Below are 16,355 nucleotides of genomic sequence, written 5' to 3' on the forward strand. Positions count from 1 at the left end.
TTTTTAATTTCTTCTTTGATTTCCCTGCTGACCCATTCATTATTTAGTAGCATATTGTTTAACCTCCACGTATTTTTGGTCCTTCCAGATAGTTGACTTCTACTTTCATAACGCTATGGTCAGAAAAGGTGAATGGTGCGCTTTTAATCTTTTTGTATTTGGTGACTCCTGTTTTGTGACCTAATATGTGATCTATTCTGGAGAATGTTCTATGTGCACTTGAAAAGAATGTGTAGGGCGCCTGGGTGGTTCAGATGGTTAAGCGTCTGCCTTCGGCTCAGGTCATGATCCCAGGGTCCTGGGATCGAGTCCTGCATCGGGCTCTCTGCTCCTTGGGAGCCTGCTTCTCCCTCTGCCTCTCTCTCTCTGTCTCTCATGAATAAATAAATAAAATCTTAAAAAAAAGAAAAGAAAAGAATGTGTATTCTGCTGTTTTAGGATGGAATGTTCTGTTTATATCTGTTAAGTCCATCTGGTCCAGTGTGTCATTCAGAGCCATTGTTTCCTTGTTTATTTTCTGTTTAGGTGATCTGTCCATCAGTGTAAGTGGGGTGTTAAAGTCCCCTAGTATTATTGTGTTATTATCAATTTGTTCCTTTATGTTTCCTATTGTTCTATATATTTGGGTGTTCTCATGTTAGGCACATAAATATTTCCCATAATCATCCATGTTACAATTTTTATTTTACAATTTCATCTTTTATCCTGACCATATTTACAATATTTGTGCTCTGTAGTTATGTTTTATTTTTGTGTGGTTGAGTTAATCAACTTTTTTCTAGTATCACATAAATTATTTCATATTTTCTTCTAGTGCTTTTATAATTTCATATGCTACATTTACATCTTTCATTATTTAACATTTTAAAAATAATAAAGGCAGGAGAGAGGGATACTCTGTAGTTATCTTAATATTATCTGTTGAAAAGTCTATCATTTCCCTCATGACATGAAATGCCTTCATCATATAGTAAATTGACATAATTTTAAGTATATCTCTGGAATCTCTCTTCTATTCATTAATCTGTGTGAGTATTCCTTACCTGTCATTACCTAATTTTTAAAATGTATAACTGTTTAATTTACTCTCAATCGCTATCAGTCACTATAACCAATGATCACATTGGCTGACCACCCATTATTACTTATGTTAATTTTCCAAAAATTTTCTAGGACACACACAACGACTTAATATGCAAAGGTTAACAGAACAATGTGCTATCCCCACTGCTATAACTGATTGAAAAGGTACAAGCGATATTTATTTTCTCCATCCTCTATCACTGGTTTTGTACTTTTCGCACCACTGGCTAGAACTTCAGTCTAGATGGCTTGATTTGTAAGGATTTGGACCTCCTATTTGTTTTAATGTTGTCAGTTTGGGTTTATTACAGTTGCCCACGAGATTTATCAGTAGGCATGAAAACACCAAGAGATGTTCCAGTGACCTCCTGGGCTCTAGTTAGATTCCTGTATTCCCACACTGTGTGGCAGCAACTCCTCCTTAAGGTATTTAGGATCATATCCAATGCTATGGTAATGTCCTTCTTGGCCTCCTGTTCCACTGGTATGAGAGAACCGGAAAAGCTTTAGCCGTAATAGAACTCTTACTGTGTTCAGAGAGAATCTTTTCCTTGTTGCCTCTCTTCCGCAATCCCATTTGCCACTATGCCTTCTAGTCCAGCAGAAGCTAAGTTTGTAGGGTCAGGGAGCAGAAATTCCACAAAATCATCACTGGAGGAGGTGATGCTGTGAACCCATCCTACTTACCCTCCTTGTTTTTGGACTCAGGTCATCTGGATATTGGGGTCCTAGCACCGCATATCAGGTATTAGCCCAGTACATATATGTCTCATCTAGAGGATGCCTTAAGCTGTTGCTCTGGTTTTTTTTTTAATAGGTGTTCCAAAATTCTATGAGGCTAGCAGCTTCCAAGCTGGCATATTGTATGGCAGGACCAGTGAATCCCACAATCAGGCCCTCAGTGTCATATCCTCTCTCTTAGAGTGGGCCAGTTGGTCTGAGGTTATGTTATGAAGGATCATACGTAAGTAAATCAGACCCTTCCTAAGTTTTTGAGTTGTATTCTTAGTAGAGGCACTTTAGGCAGGAAAGGCAAACTCATATCCAGAGATTACTTCAATTCTGGAAGAGATAATTGTTGCTCCTCCAAGGTGAGGGTGGTGCAGTGTGATCAACATGCCATAAAGTGAATGGCTGGGCCTCATTAGGGGTATTGCCATATATAAGGTTTGGCATTTTTTTCTGCTGCTTACGGATTGGGAATTCCCACAGTTGCAGTGGGTAGCTCAGCATCTTTGATGGAAATTTTGTTCTTTCGTTTGTCATCAACCTGAGGTTATCCCGTGGGAGGTTAACTCCCTCACATATCCAGGCTTGCACAAGCAACAGAAAGACTGAATGGGTAGGTTCATGGAGGTGTCCCACATGGTGGTGGCAGGGAAGCTCCAGGTCAGAAAAAGAGACAAACTGAGTAGAGAGGGAGCGAGATATTGTCAGGTTACATCCACATGCAGCCGATTCCTGCAGCAATGGCCATAGCAAAAAGTTGGACTGAAAGGATGTGAAGCAGGACAAGTGAATCATTTCTGATCCTAAGACCATCTTCAGCAGACTAGTCTTTGGGGATGTTATTTTGCTTTTGGTAAAACCAAATAGAGCATGAATGTAGAAGAATACCTCAAATACCAAGACTAGGAATTAGTCTCTTTACATCTAGGCAGGACTAAGGAGAGAAAGCCTCTACTTTTGAATAGCAAATACTGTATACTCCTCAATAAACATCAGGTATGAATATTTTAGTGTATAAATCAGTGTATGAATATTTTAAGGTCCTTGATACAGATCACTGAATGGTTTTAAAACATTACAGCTAGAGAGTATAATGCTAAGTGAAATAAGTCAGTTAGAGAAAAACAAATACCATATGATTTCCCTCATGTGAAATTTAAGAAACAAAACAAACAAGAAAAAAAAAAAAAAAAAAGCAAAGGGGGAAAAAGCAAGAGCGAGCGAGAGAGAGGGAAACCAAGAAACAGACTCTTAACTATAGAGCACAAACTGATGATCACCAGAGGGAAGGTGGGAGGGGAGGGATGGGTGAAATAAGTGAAGAGGATTAAGAAAGCACAGGGTGATATGTGGACATGTTGAATCACTATATTGTACACCTGAAACTAATATAACACTATATGTTAACTATACTGGAATTAAAACTTAAAAATTTAATAAAACAACAATAAAAACCCAAAACAAAACAACAACAAAAAACATTACCAAAATGTATTGTGTAAGAGAATCCATTTTACTGTATCTTCAACAAAAATGGGAATGAAAATATGTAGTCTCACATTTTAACAGCTGAAAAATAGCATTATATTTTAAATTTGCAATTCTTTGATTACTAGTATGGTTGTATTTTTAAAATATATATAAACATATTCTTCTCTGGGTGACCAGTTCAAAGCATTTGCCCATTTTTAAATTGTACCTTTTTATATCTAGGAACTCTTTATATATTAAGAAGACTTTTTGTCCTTCATACACATTACAAATTATTTCCCACTTTTTCTTTGCCCTCTAATATGAATCATGATTTTAAATATTCAACTCCTCCCTGTTTTTCCTGTTTTGTTGTTGTTGTTGTTGTTAAAAACTGACATTTGAGTAATCTTTTTCAAGTACAGCATTTTGGGGTTTTTGTCAGGCTTGTTACTGAATGCTAAAAAAAAAAGTCTTCCAGTCACAGTTAGTTGTCACTTGTCTCTACTTATCTGTTATAATCTCCACTGGTAAAACATCATTTTTAATTTTTATAGTTAATGATAGAAATGGAAAGAGCTTAAAATTTGCTCTGTGGAGCAAAGAGATGATAAAATTACATTTTTTATTATAACTTATCTTCTCTTAGTGGCTCAAAACAATTTTATTTATTCCTCACCTTGAGTAACATGGAATACCTTAAAATCTTAGATCTTTGTTTTTCACACTTTGCGGATAGCATCTCATACATGCTTGCAGAATCTCTGGCCTCATTCCAGATATACTAAATTAGGATCCACATTTTAACATGGTCCCCTAGCAATTCATCTGTCCATTTTGAGAATCATCATTTTAAGTCCTGCAGTCTATTTTCAGGGAGACATAAAACCAATTCATTTATCAATTTTCTGGATTACAAAATTCATAAAAATTGAAGTTGTAGAATGTCATAACAGAAATCTGTATTACTTGTTTTCACTCCCATCCCAAGATTTTAATTTTAAATAGTTAAACAGATGAGTTGGCATCTGAGCTGTAGAAAATTTTCATTTTTGATAATCATCATTAAACTTAGAGATTTTTAGCACTATATAGAATAGTCGATCTGTAGGCAAAGAAATAATTTGAAAATAATCTCTGTACTTCCAGATATAGTGACAGTCATGACTTTTTGTTTTTAAAGAAGAAAATTAGAGGAAGGAGGAAGAAATTATCATATAAAGTTGTATCATAATTACACTCATTAATTCATTAACACATGTATTTACTATGTCTTTGTGTACAGGGCACTATGCTAGGTGCTTTTGGGGATAATCCAAGAATAACCAGGAGAAATAGGATAATATCATGATTATCAATAGCAAGTACTCTTTGAATGCTTGCAATTTGCAGGGTATTTTCCTGGTCGTTTGTACTCTGCAATCCTCACAGACATCCTTTGAGGTTTGCACTATTATTATCACAGTCATATAAAATTAACATCCAAGCCTAGGAAAATGAAGCAAACTTTTCAAAGGTCACACAGCTAGTGACTAGTGGGGGTAGAATTTCAACCACGCTTGCCTGAATTCCTAGCTTTACTACACATAGCTGAGTACCTGCTTTGAGTCTATCAGTAGATGGCAGTTTGAAAATTTGATGAAATCATTCACTCCCATTTCAGATTTCTTCCCTTTCAAGTTTCAGGTAAGGAACTTGAGCATTTTTTTCATTAGTACGCGTGCTGCATGCCCAACTTATTTCTAGTCTCTTTGAAAAGCCAGAGGGAATACATTTATGATGGCATAAAGCTGTGTATTTTCACCTTGGGGCAGCTGAGAGATACATTATAAATGAACAGGGTGAGCAGCACTGGACAGAATATGCAGGCTTCCTACTTTTTCCCTTCCCAAGCAAAACTGTGGATAAGAACTTGTTTACCTTGTAAAGGGCACAAACCATTATATGGTATTGAAAGTAAGACTTGTTATTTCAGAGAAGAATAAAATGATTTACTAAGAGAGGATGGAACACTCTTGTGTGTGTGTTTGCACATACATGCGAGAAGTTATATAAAGTCTTTTTCTTGCTGTTATTTTCCAAACGTGTAGTAGAATAAATATAACTATGGAGAACATTTAAATAAATTTGGTTAAACATGCAAACACTGTGCAATCCCAGCCTAGATGTAGAATTACCTCTGGTTTACTCTGATTCTGTGAAATTCCAATTCTTTATTCTAAACAAGATATACGATAAGGGTGCAGAGTATTTGCAATACAAATTTTACTAATTACATGTAGATTATTTCTAAAGACATGAGACATTTTCTTTCAAGTTCTAGTAGTGGGAAGGATGTGAAAGTATCGCAGCAATTGACTTCATGCCAGAAAAACTCCAATTGAGTCACTCTCCTTAATTGCTTAATTTAAATGATTTCTCCACAGTAGTTTCATAAATATGGTGTTGAGTCTTTTTTTTTTAAGGATGAAAACAAATTTTAATGGCCTATTCTAGTTTCACAAATTAGGATAAAGAGACTGTAACCTGCCTCGTGCAATAATAACATTCAGTGGTATTACTTTAAAACAAACATTCTCGATGGGAGCAATATTTTCCTCCATGGGGCAAAAATTGGTTCTTGGGGAGGAAAAAAACAACTTACTCTTTCTGTGTCTAAATCACAGATATGCAGACAGTACATCAACAAAGATATAGCATATCTCTGGTGTTAAAATTTCACGGGAAGTCGTTAGGGAACAAATGTCTAAAAGGTAATAATTTTTTAAAAGGTAGAGAAACATGCATTTCAAGGAATCCTCCTCTATCTCAGGGCAGCAAGTCCCTTCTATATTACTGTCACTAAGTTGAAGAGTACATATTATGTTCCTTCATAGCAGTGTCCCTCCTGAAAGCCAACTATAAAATATATCACCTGCTGCTGTCTCTAGTGAGGATCTGGATACAAAATTACTGTCAATAGGGAACCCACTGGCTTCCATTTCCTATGTCCTGTATGCTTTTCAGCTTCTTATTAAGGTGGTTGAGTGTGTTCCATGACAAGATGCCAAAATGGGTGAGCCCCATGCATCAGAGAAAAGACACTAAGGTCCACAGTGAGACCCTGAATACATTATTATCCATGACTGACCTTTAGATGTGCACCATTATTTTCAAATACTCCAATCAAGTAGGAGAGAATTAAGAGAAAGATCTCCATCTCCCACTGCCCCTGCTTGTGTTCCTGCTTTCGCTATCTCTCTCTCTGTCAAATAAATAAATGAAATCTTAAAAAAAAATTAAGAGAAAGAGACTTGACTTACTTCTCAGTAGCACTCAGCATGTTGTAGAACTCGAGAATTTTATGTAGGGCCTGCACAAAATCATGAGATTTTTTTCCACTAATTTCCTCCTCTGGCTTTATTATATATACTCTGCTGTGATCCCTCTGTGCATCCTTCATCACAGAAACCACCTCCCTATAATTATCAAAGGATCTCATATTATTTTATTATAACATATGAATTTTATGCAATATTCCATCTTTCCAAAAGATATGGGCGTTATGCTATTTGCCTCTAATTAATTATGAAATAAAGAGTGTTTTTTTGTGAAAAATACTTCAGACATTACGAAGTATATAAAGAAAATGTTTTAGAGGAGATCTCCGAGTACCCCCAAAATAATTTCATGTAGACTACTGTCTATTCTCTACTGTGCTTAAGTGTAATTTCAAGCTTGCTTTTAAGAATTCTTTATCTAGCTGACAGTCTAAAAGCCAGGAATTATTAAAGGATAAAATAGCACATTTTCCTTTTTTCCCATCTTCTTGAAGAGGGATTTTATAATTCATAATTTATCCCAATCAGTGGAGAGTTAGGGCCTAAACTCTAGGCAACTCCATTCTTTTATTTTTAATTTTGATAAATAACAAGTTGGTGTAACCCCTGTTCTTCATTAACATGCAGATTAAGAAATTAATAGAGGAAGGAAGCCCTTCTTATGTGTGAGAACTGAGGCACAGAAGCCTGTTTTCCTTTCTAAATCTTCATTTCTTTATTAGCCTTCTTGTTCTTTCCCTTATGTGTTACTTTCAATTGTCTAATCACTGGTCCAATGTTACTAATATCCCCAGTCTTCCTTTTCCTAGGGCTCATAATCATAGTGCATTTCCGGAAACATGACAACAATTTTCAACCAATCAAAATGCTTTATTGCTCTGTCTCCCATAGCATGATGATGAGACCTTTAGAAGACTGACTTTCTGAAGACTGTTTTCTGAAGCTATTTCCTTACGATTAAAATTCAAACCGTATTCTACCTAATGACTTCTCAGAAATTTATAAAGGAGGAGATGCATCAAATCGCATTATTATGCCAAAGAGAGATGTAACACCCATGTCATAGGCTAATTATGGTATAATATACATTATTGCCTGTTGTAATTTTGCCATCACAAATTCAAATCTTAGACATCTAAATCTATATAATTGCAAGCCATGGTAAAATGGCATCTTTGGTATTTATTTGATCTCATTGAACTTGTTCACAAAATATCATGTAGCTAAAAAGTGAATTTACAGTTTTATTGTAACTGAATATTGAAGAATTTAAAAGTTCTATATTAAAGGGAGACTTTATGACTATACAGAGATATAATCTTCCTGAAAAATCAGTATAACAAAGTATTCATATATGTTTTGTTAAAGGGGAGGTTGCTATGGGTGCCCTCTACCCCATATGTTAAACAAATAATTCAATACCATTAAGTTAATGAAGGTACTATTTTTAATTTTATTTTTTAAAAATAATTTATTTTAGTTAAGCTAGTTTATCTTTATTAGGTAACAAAACATCAGAGGATTATATTTCATGAATGAAAAATCCCTATGTTTTTATGTAGTCCTTTTTTTTCCTGGAAATTTTTATTCTAAATAATTATACTTGCAATTATTTATTCTTTTTATAAAAAACATTCAATAATACATAGGCTATGGGTCTAGTTTCTAGTAAGTATAGTGATTTTCTGTGGTATTATAGGATTATATATTAGCAAACGTTAATTATCACTTATAATGTGCTAATTGTGTATGTGAAAGTTAATACAATGGAGTTTCCTACTCTAGGGAGTTTACAATATCTATAGAGAGTAAAACAAAAATCTACGGAGCAGGCAGATTGGTCACATGGAAAGAAGGCAGATTTGGACAATTTGGGGCTTGAGTCAAGTTTTGAAGGAGTTTTGACATATAAAGAAGATGGGGGAAAGCAATGGGGTATTCATCCAGGTAGAAGCACTGGCAGAAGAGAAGGCTTAGAGATTTGGAAGAGCTTGATACATTGCAAGAAATGCAAGGTTTTTTTTATGATTGATGTGAAGATTGTGTTGTAGGACACTCAATGTTAAAGGATAGGCACAAAAAAAATGGACCAGACCCAACAATAAAAGACATAATGTATTAAACCAACTGTTCACATTTTGGTCTTAGGATCCCTTTACTGAAGATTCCAAAGAGATTTTGGTTATACGGGTTATGTATCCTTTGATACTTACACCATGTTCGAATTTAAGCTAGGAAATTTTAAAAATATTAATTAATTAATTGGAAAGTAAGAAGAACCCAGTTACTTTTACAATAACATTTTTATGAAAAATAATTATATTTCCCCAAACAAAAACCTAATGAGATAATTTTACATTTTTGCAAATCTCTTTAATATCTGGCTTTATAGAAGACAGCTGGATTCTCATACATGTTTCTGCATTTAGCATCTTATTTTGACTGAAATAATGAAGAAAATCTAACCTTGCAAGATAAATATTTGGAAACAGAAAGAGTCTCTTAGTAGCCTTTTCAGATAATTACGGATATTTGTTTTTGGAACTTCAGCAAAACTTAAGGAGTGGATGGGAAGACTTAATATTGTTAAGATGGCAATATTCCCTAAATTAATCTACAGATTCAACTCAATTCCTATCAGAATCACAGCTGGCTTCTTTGTAAAAATTGACAAGCTGTTTCTAAGATTCGCATCAAATTGCAAGGAACTCGAAGTAGCCAAAATAATCTTGAGAAATAAAGTTGGAAGACTCACACTTCTTGAGTTCAAACCTTACTACAAAGTAACAGTAATAAAGATAGTGTGGTCCTGGTATAAGGTAGGCATGTAAGGAATGAAATTGATTTGAGAGTCCAGACAGAAGCCCGTGTGTCTATGGTCAACTGATTTTCAACAAGAGTGTCAAGGTCATTCAGTGAGAGAAAGGATAGCCTTTTCAACAAATAGTGCTGGGACAAGTGGATAGCCACATACAAAAGAATGAAATTGGACTCTTATGTCATACTATATACAAAAAATTAACTCGATATGGATCAAAGACATAAATTTAAGATCTAACCTAAAAAGTCTAAAAAAATTAAGGGTAAAATTTTGTAACTTTGGGTTTGCCATGGATTCATATATATGACATCAAAAGCATAAGCAACACAAGAAAAACAAAATATTAGACTTTGAAGATTGAAAACTTTTGTTCTTTGAAGGACACTACCAAGAAAGTAAAAAGATAAGCCACACAGGGGGAGAAATCTTTGCAAATTATGTATCTAATAAGGGAATTGAATCTAGAATCTATAAAGAACTCTTACAACTAAATAATAAAAGAGAAACTAACGATTTAAAAATGGGCAAAGTAGGTGATTCTGGTCCAAGATGGCAACATAAGAAGACCCTGGACTCACCTCCTCCATGGAGCACTCCAAATTATACCTATTAATAGAAAAATCCTTCCTGAAGAAGAACTGAGAGACTGAGGGCTGACTGAAGAGTTTTGAACAGCCAAAGATAGAGAGAACAGTAGAACAGCAAGAGAGACTTATACATGAAATGTCTCAGTATTTATCTATATCTATATACACCATGTATATACACCATGCATATATATATGCATATAAAATAAATAAATAAATGAATAAATAGAAAATGGGCAAATGATTTGAATAGACAGGTCTCCAAACAAGATAGAGGAAATGATCATAAATACATAAAAAGATTATTGGCATCATTAGTCATCAGGGAAATTAAAATCAAAATCACAGTGAGATATTCCTTCACATCCAATAGGATAGCTATAATTAAAAAGATACATAACAACAAGTTCTGATGACAATGTGGAGAATCATATACTGCTTGTGGCAATCTAAAATGATGCAGCCACTTTAAAAAACAGTCTGTGTTTCCCCAAGTACTTATACATCGAGTTACCACATGAATCAGCAATCCACTCCTGGTGACATACCCATGAGAAATGAAAACACATGTCTATACAAAAACTTGTGTATGAATGTTTATCGCAACATTATTCATGGTATCTGAAAGGTAGAAATAATCCACATGTCCATCAATGTACGAAGGGATAAAAAAATGTGGTCTATTTATATAATGGAATATTATTTGGCCATAAAAGGGAATGAAGTACTGACGCATGCCACAACATGGATGAATCTTGAAAACATTGTACTAAGTGAAAAAAAGTCAGATTACAAAAGGTCAAGTATTGTCTGGTTCCATTTATATGAAATGTCTACAACAAGCAAATCCTTTGACACAGAAAGTACATTAGTGATTGCTTAGGGCTGGGGTAGATGGGACAATAGGGAGATGATCGTCATAGGGTATGAGATTCCTTTTTGTGCTCATGAAAATATTCTAAAATTGGGGAGGTGGTTTCACATATCTGGGAATGTACTAAAAGCCATTGAACTGTACACTTAAATGTTTGAATTGTATTGTATATGAACTATATCTGTGAATAAATCTGTTTTTACATAAAAGCTAACAAGTGTAGTTTCTTAAAGGTTAGATGCAATGTAGAATCCAAAAAGATTTCAATAAACATTTCTTTTTAACATAAAATCCGTTGGTTTATCTAGAACACTGAATGGGTCTTTTACCTATGCATGATTTTGATCTTGCAGATATCTCAAAAGATCAAATGTCTTTAGAGTACAGTTGGGGAACTGCTGTGCTAGGTTACAGAGTTTGAAATTCAGAGGGGCACAATCCAGTTTAAAAAAAAAGAAAGAAAGGAAAGCCCTCTCTTGAATCTTGTGAGCTTTTGGAGTAAACTCTCTCTGGTTAGGTTCAAAATAGCGTACAAACATTTTTAATTTTTAAGATTTTTTTAAAGATTTTATTTATTTATTTGAGAGAGAGAGAGTGTGTGTGAAAGAGAGCACAAGCAGGGACAGAGGGAGAAGGAGAAGCAGGCTCCCCAGTGAGCAGGGAGCCCAATGCGGGGCTCAATCTCAGGACCCCAGGGTCATGACCTGAGCTGAAGGCAGACGCTTAACTGACTGAGCCACACAGGCGCCCCTGTACAAACATTTTTTAGATAGAGTACATAAACATTTACATTTCTTTCGGTCTAATAATAACAGTGACAAATGTACACGACACTCAGGCCAAGTAAGGAAACTCATGAGGCTGGAAAGAAAAATTTGGGGGAAAAATAATTGTATGCTTTTATAGAAATTATGAGGGCCCACATGAGATGAAGCATTCAATAATAGGAGGGAGCTGAGTATAATTAGTTTTGGAAATCTGACTCTGACGAGTAGGGTACAGTATAATTCCGTGGGCGGAGCCCAGGAAGCTCCAAGTTCATGTTCACTAAGCACAGGAAAAATACCTTCTCAAGAAATGAAAGAATGGTTTGGGGACCAAGTGAGTAGCCCTGTCAGAAATGAATGTTTTTTTCTTACCCAATAAGTAGAAATAAATAGTTCTTACTTATAGCCAAGCTTAAATTAAGGGTGAATTTTGGACAACTTGTAATATAGTAAGTTATCTATTTTTAGTCATGAGACCAATAAAAGTGGAAATAAAAAAATAGCATATGAATACATTTTCCTGGAGCAGACACAGCAAGAGATGAGGGTTATAAAGAAGAGATGAGGTAGGCATTGTATGCCAAGGCTTGATCACTCAAGGGGTAAATTCCCCCAACTAGGAACCTAGCATCCTAGATGGCATGGAATTATTCCTACACTCTTCTGTTTTATTAGGTCATTTTTGATCATATTTATTCACTCTTCCAAGTCACTCTATATTACTCAAGACTAGACCTTCAAAGTACGTTCAAACTTATCGCTAGTTTATGTGCTTGTTTGATCCTGGCACAAATAACTTAAAGGCAAATTTAGATTTTCATCTTGTCACTTGAATTTGTTTCTTAATGAGTCATTCTTTCAACAAATATTTATGGACTATTTATGGAGTGTTACTATAAACAGCCAACTTGCTCTTCTTCCCTTAGCAAAACACAGTTGTAAAACTTTTATCTTAGGGTGACGCTATAAACATGTAGCTATCCATACCACAAATAGTTATGCATCACAGTTTTTAACTTCAAAGAAATAATTGCTGCATAACAAAGGGTACTTTATTGAAAAGGGGCAGGACACTGACCTCTTTCAAGAACACATTGATTCCTGTAAAATTAACTTTTGCCATGAGATCAGCTGTTTTTGGATCACATTACAGGAAGGCTTAATTATTCATTAATCAAAACTATTTATTATATAAAGCTCTCACTTATAAAACAGAGGGTCAGAGCTTGGGCCTGAAGTCTAACATACAGCCTTTCAAAATTGATTCATATTCACTTTAGTTTTTCCGCGTAAAGGAATATGATTTTGTGATGTTGAACAATATTCTTTAGCTTCTATAGGTCTTAATTTCTTATTTGAACTCCATATTTTAGCTTTCATGATTCAAGAGCTCGATTAACCAACTCTAAAGTTTGCTTCCAGCTTTTATATTTGATACTTCTGCTGTCAAAGTGGAGACTCAATTTTTTAATTCAAACAACAAAAACAAAGGACAGGTGAAATGTGTTTTTCTGAAATGAAATACCGTCCTTCTCTGAACGGTAAACTTATTAAGGAAGCGACTGAACGTGCTATTGTAGTCAAGATGTATTACTCTTGCTGAGAACACCCCAATAGTGCAATTTCTGGTTTTTTAATGGATTTTTTTTTAGAAGTGTGCATTTGGTTTACTTATTTACGGGGTCAGGTAATATTTGAGTGACTCCGTAAAAGGTTTTGATATCAAGATTTTAATAAAAAGGAAATAGAGATACAAGAAATCAGATGAATTTTTCTTTGGTTTACGAAGTCAAAACTTGAAAAAAGAGAACTACAAAACAAGCGTGACTGGTAAGATGACAGACGGAACTATAGACGCCAAACAACAGTAGTGACTGAAGGAGTGAACAGCGCCGTAAAGTTCTCTATGCCCCTTTTATTTGTATATTTGATCAATGCCCATTATTTTGCGTAAAGATGCAAAATGGAGGGGCGCCTGGGTGGCTCTGACAGTTAAGCGTCTGCCTTCAGCTCAGGTCATGATCCCAGGGTCCTGGGATTTGAGTCCCACATTGGGCTCCCTGCTCAGTGGGGAGCCTGCTTCTCCCTCTGCCTCTGCCTCTCTCCCCTGCTCATGCTCTCTCTCTCTTTCTCTCTCAAATGACTAAATAAAATCTTAAAAAAAAAAAAAAAGATGCAAAATGGAACACAAACCAGAGCCATAAAATCATGGAATTTGCATATGAAATCTCTCAATCTTAATAACAGGAACCCTGGACTAATTACATCTCTTTGTCCACATTTTACTCAGATAAATTTATGGAATTTTAAATTCTCTTATACAGACATGCAATTTTACAGACCTCATTAGGTGGTGTCCAGCATGGTGCCAATTTGAATTTCTTTTCTAATAAGAGATTTTGGCTTTATTATTTTTATTGTAAGAAAGAAATGATTATAAAATGATCTGAATTAATAAATGGCTAGGTAGCAACTACGTTATTTATATCTTTTAAATATTGTTTTGTCGCTTAAGGAGGAAACACTACTATCTCAGTTCTTTCTTCCTGTTTTCCCATTAAATGATTAGATTCGCCTTTACCCACGCGCTTATCAATGGCGTGGTGAGTTATCGTCTAGACTAGTTAGTGAGATTAAACATTGAAACCGTGGAACCACAGCAGATGCAACTCTTTCTGGCAGCTGATGCTGCCAGAAAATACCTTCAAGGTTGGTCCATAAATAGTCAACCTTTTTCCTGCATGGTCTTTAATAGCAGCTTAAAATGGATCTTTAGAATGACCTGTGGATTGTCTAACAGGAAATTTTAACCAAGTCATTAATAGCTAATGATGTGAACTGCAGGCAACTCTCCATGATCGGTTGTAGGAATAGGAGGAGAAGAAGGCCAGATCAGAGCAAGGGTATGTGGCAGCTTTTACTGCTATAACTTCTCACGTCTCGCTTTCATATGTTATTCCGATGGTAGACATAGCTTACTGGGTCAATGACTTTTCTTCTGATTTGTTTATACACACAGGCATATGTATGAATGTAACCATTTATATTTATATATGATTTCTAATCAACAGTTTTGATTTTATAGTTGTTCTTTTTGTGTGGTTTGTATTATTTTAAATAAATATAAAACACCCTAAATATTCTTTTTTTTCTTCTTGAGGCATGCAAATATTTGTTTAAATGTACACTACTAAGAATTATATATTTGATAAACAACTTGTACTCGAATGTATAGAGAGCTCTCAAAACTCAATCATAAGAAGACAAATAATAAAAATAGTCAAAAGGTTTGAAAAGATACTTCACCAAAGAAAGTAAATAAGCACATGAAAGTACGCTCTCTATCCTTAACCACTGAGGAAATGTGTATTAAAACCACGAGATATCACTATCATCTATTAGCATGTTTTAAATTTTAAAGTTTGATCAAGTGTTGGAGAGTATGTGGAGGAAATGGAACCTACATACAGTGCTGGTGGGGATATAAAATAGTATGGCCACTTTGCAAAACAGTTTGTCAGTTTCTTAAAAATATTAAACATACACCTACTATATGATCCAGTCATATAGGTCCTAGGTATTTAACCCAAGAGAAAGAAAAGCTTATGTCTATAAATACACTTGTACAAGAATGTTCATAGCAGCTTTATTTTTTATAATCCCAAACTGGAAACAACCCAAATATCCATCAACAGATGAGTGCATAAAGCAAATCATACAATGGAATACTATTCAGCAATAAAAAGGAATAAATTATTAATACATACAAGAGTTTGGATTAATCCAAGAGTGATGATTTCAAATGAAAGCCTCAATTGTGTGCACTGTATGATTTTGTTTATATAAAATTCTGGAAAATGCAAATGAATCTATATAAAGCAAATCATTGGTTGCTTGAGGGCAGGGGTGATGAATTACAAAGGGGTACTAGGACTTTGAGGGTGACAATATATTCATTAACTTGATTTTGTTGATGATTTCATGGATAATTCTACAGGTCACAACTCATTAAATTGTATACTCCCCACTGTCCAAGTTATGATGTCAGTTATACCTTAATAAAGCTTTTTAAAAATGTATGCTTCTTAATCCCACAAAAATGTGTTCTTATGAATTAACACATCTAGACAATCAATCAAAGACCTGGATCAGAGGCTCTCATGTTTAGACTTTGTCCTCAGGTTGATTTGTACCAAGCCTAATTTAGAGATGTGTCCCCCTCCTACCCTTCTCCTTCCCTTTTTCTTCCTCTTTCTGCCTTTCTTGTCTTCCTGTTTCTTCTTATCCCTCTACTCCTCCTCTTCTTTTCTCCTCCCCTGCCTTCTCCTTCTTCTCCTTTTTAATCTAAAACACTTCCAGCTTAACTTCTCATATATCCCTTCGTCACATTTCCTCCCTCCTTCCCCCCCTCCCTTCCTTCCTTTCTTCCTTCCTTGCTTCCTTCCTTTTTCTAGCCACTGGCCCAGAGGCTTTGGTGGCTGATGAGGATGGGGAGCCACAGGAACTCTCATTCATTGCTGGTGGGAATGCAAAATGGTATAACCATTTTGGAAAACAGTTGGATGGTCTCCTACAAAACTAAACATACTCTTATTAGAAGATGCAGCAACCATGCTCCTTAGCATTACCCAAAGGAGTTGAAACTTCCAGCCATACAAAAACCTGCACTTAGATGTTAGAGCAGTTTTATTCATAATTGCCAAA

The sequence above is a fragment of the Mirounga leonina genome, unplaced genomic scaffold (assembly GCF_011800145.1).
Source record: "Mirounga leonina isolate KUSES-001 unplaced genomic scaffold, KU_Mleo_1.0 Mir_174, whole genome shotgun sequence".
NCBI lineage: Eukaryota > Metazoa > Chordata > Mammalia > Carnivora > Phocidae > Mirounga > Mirounga leonina.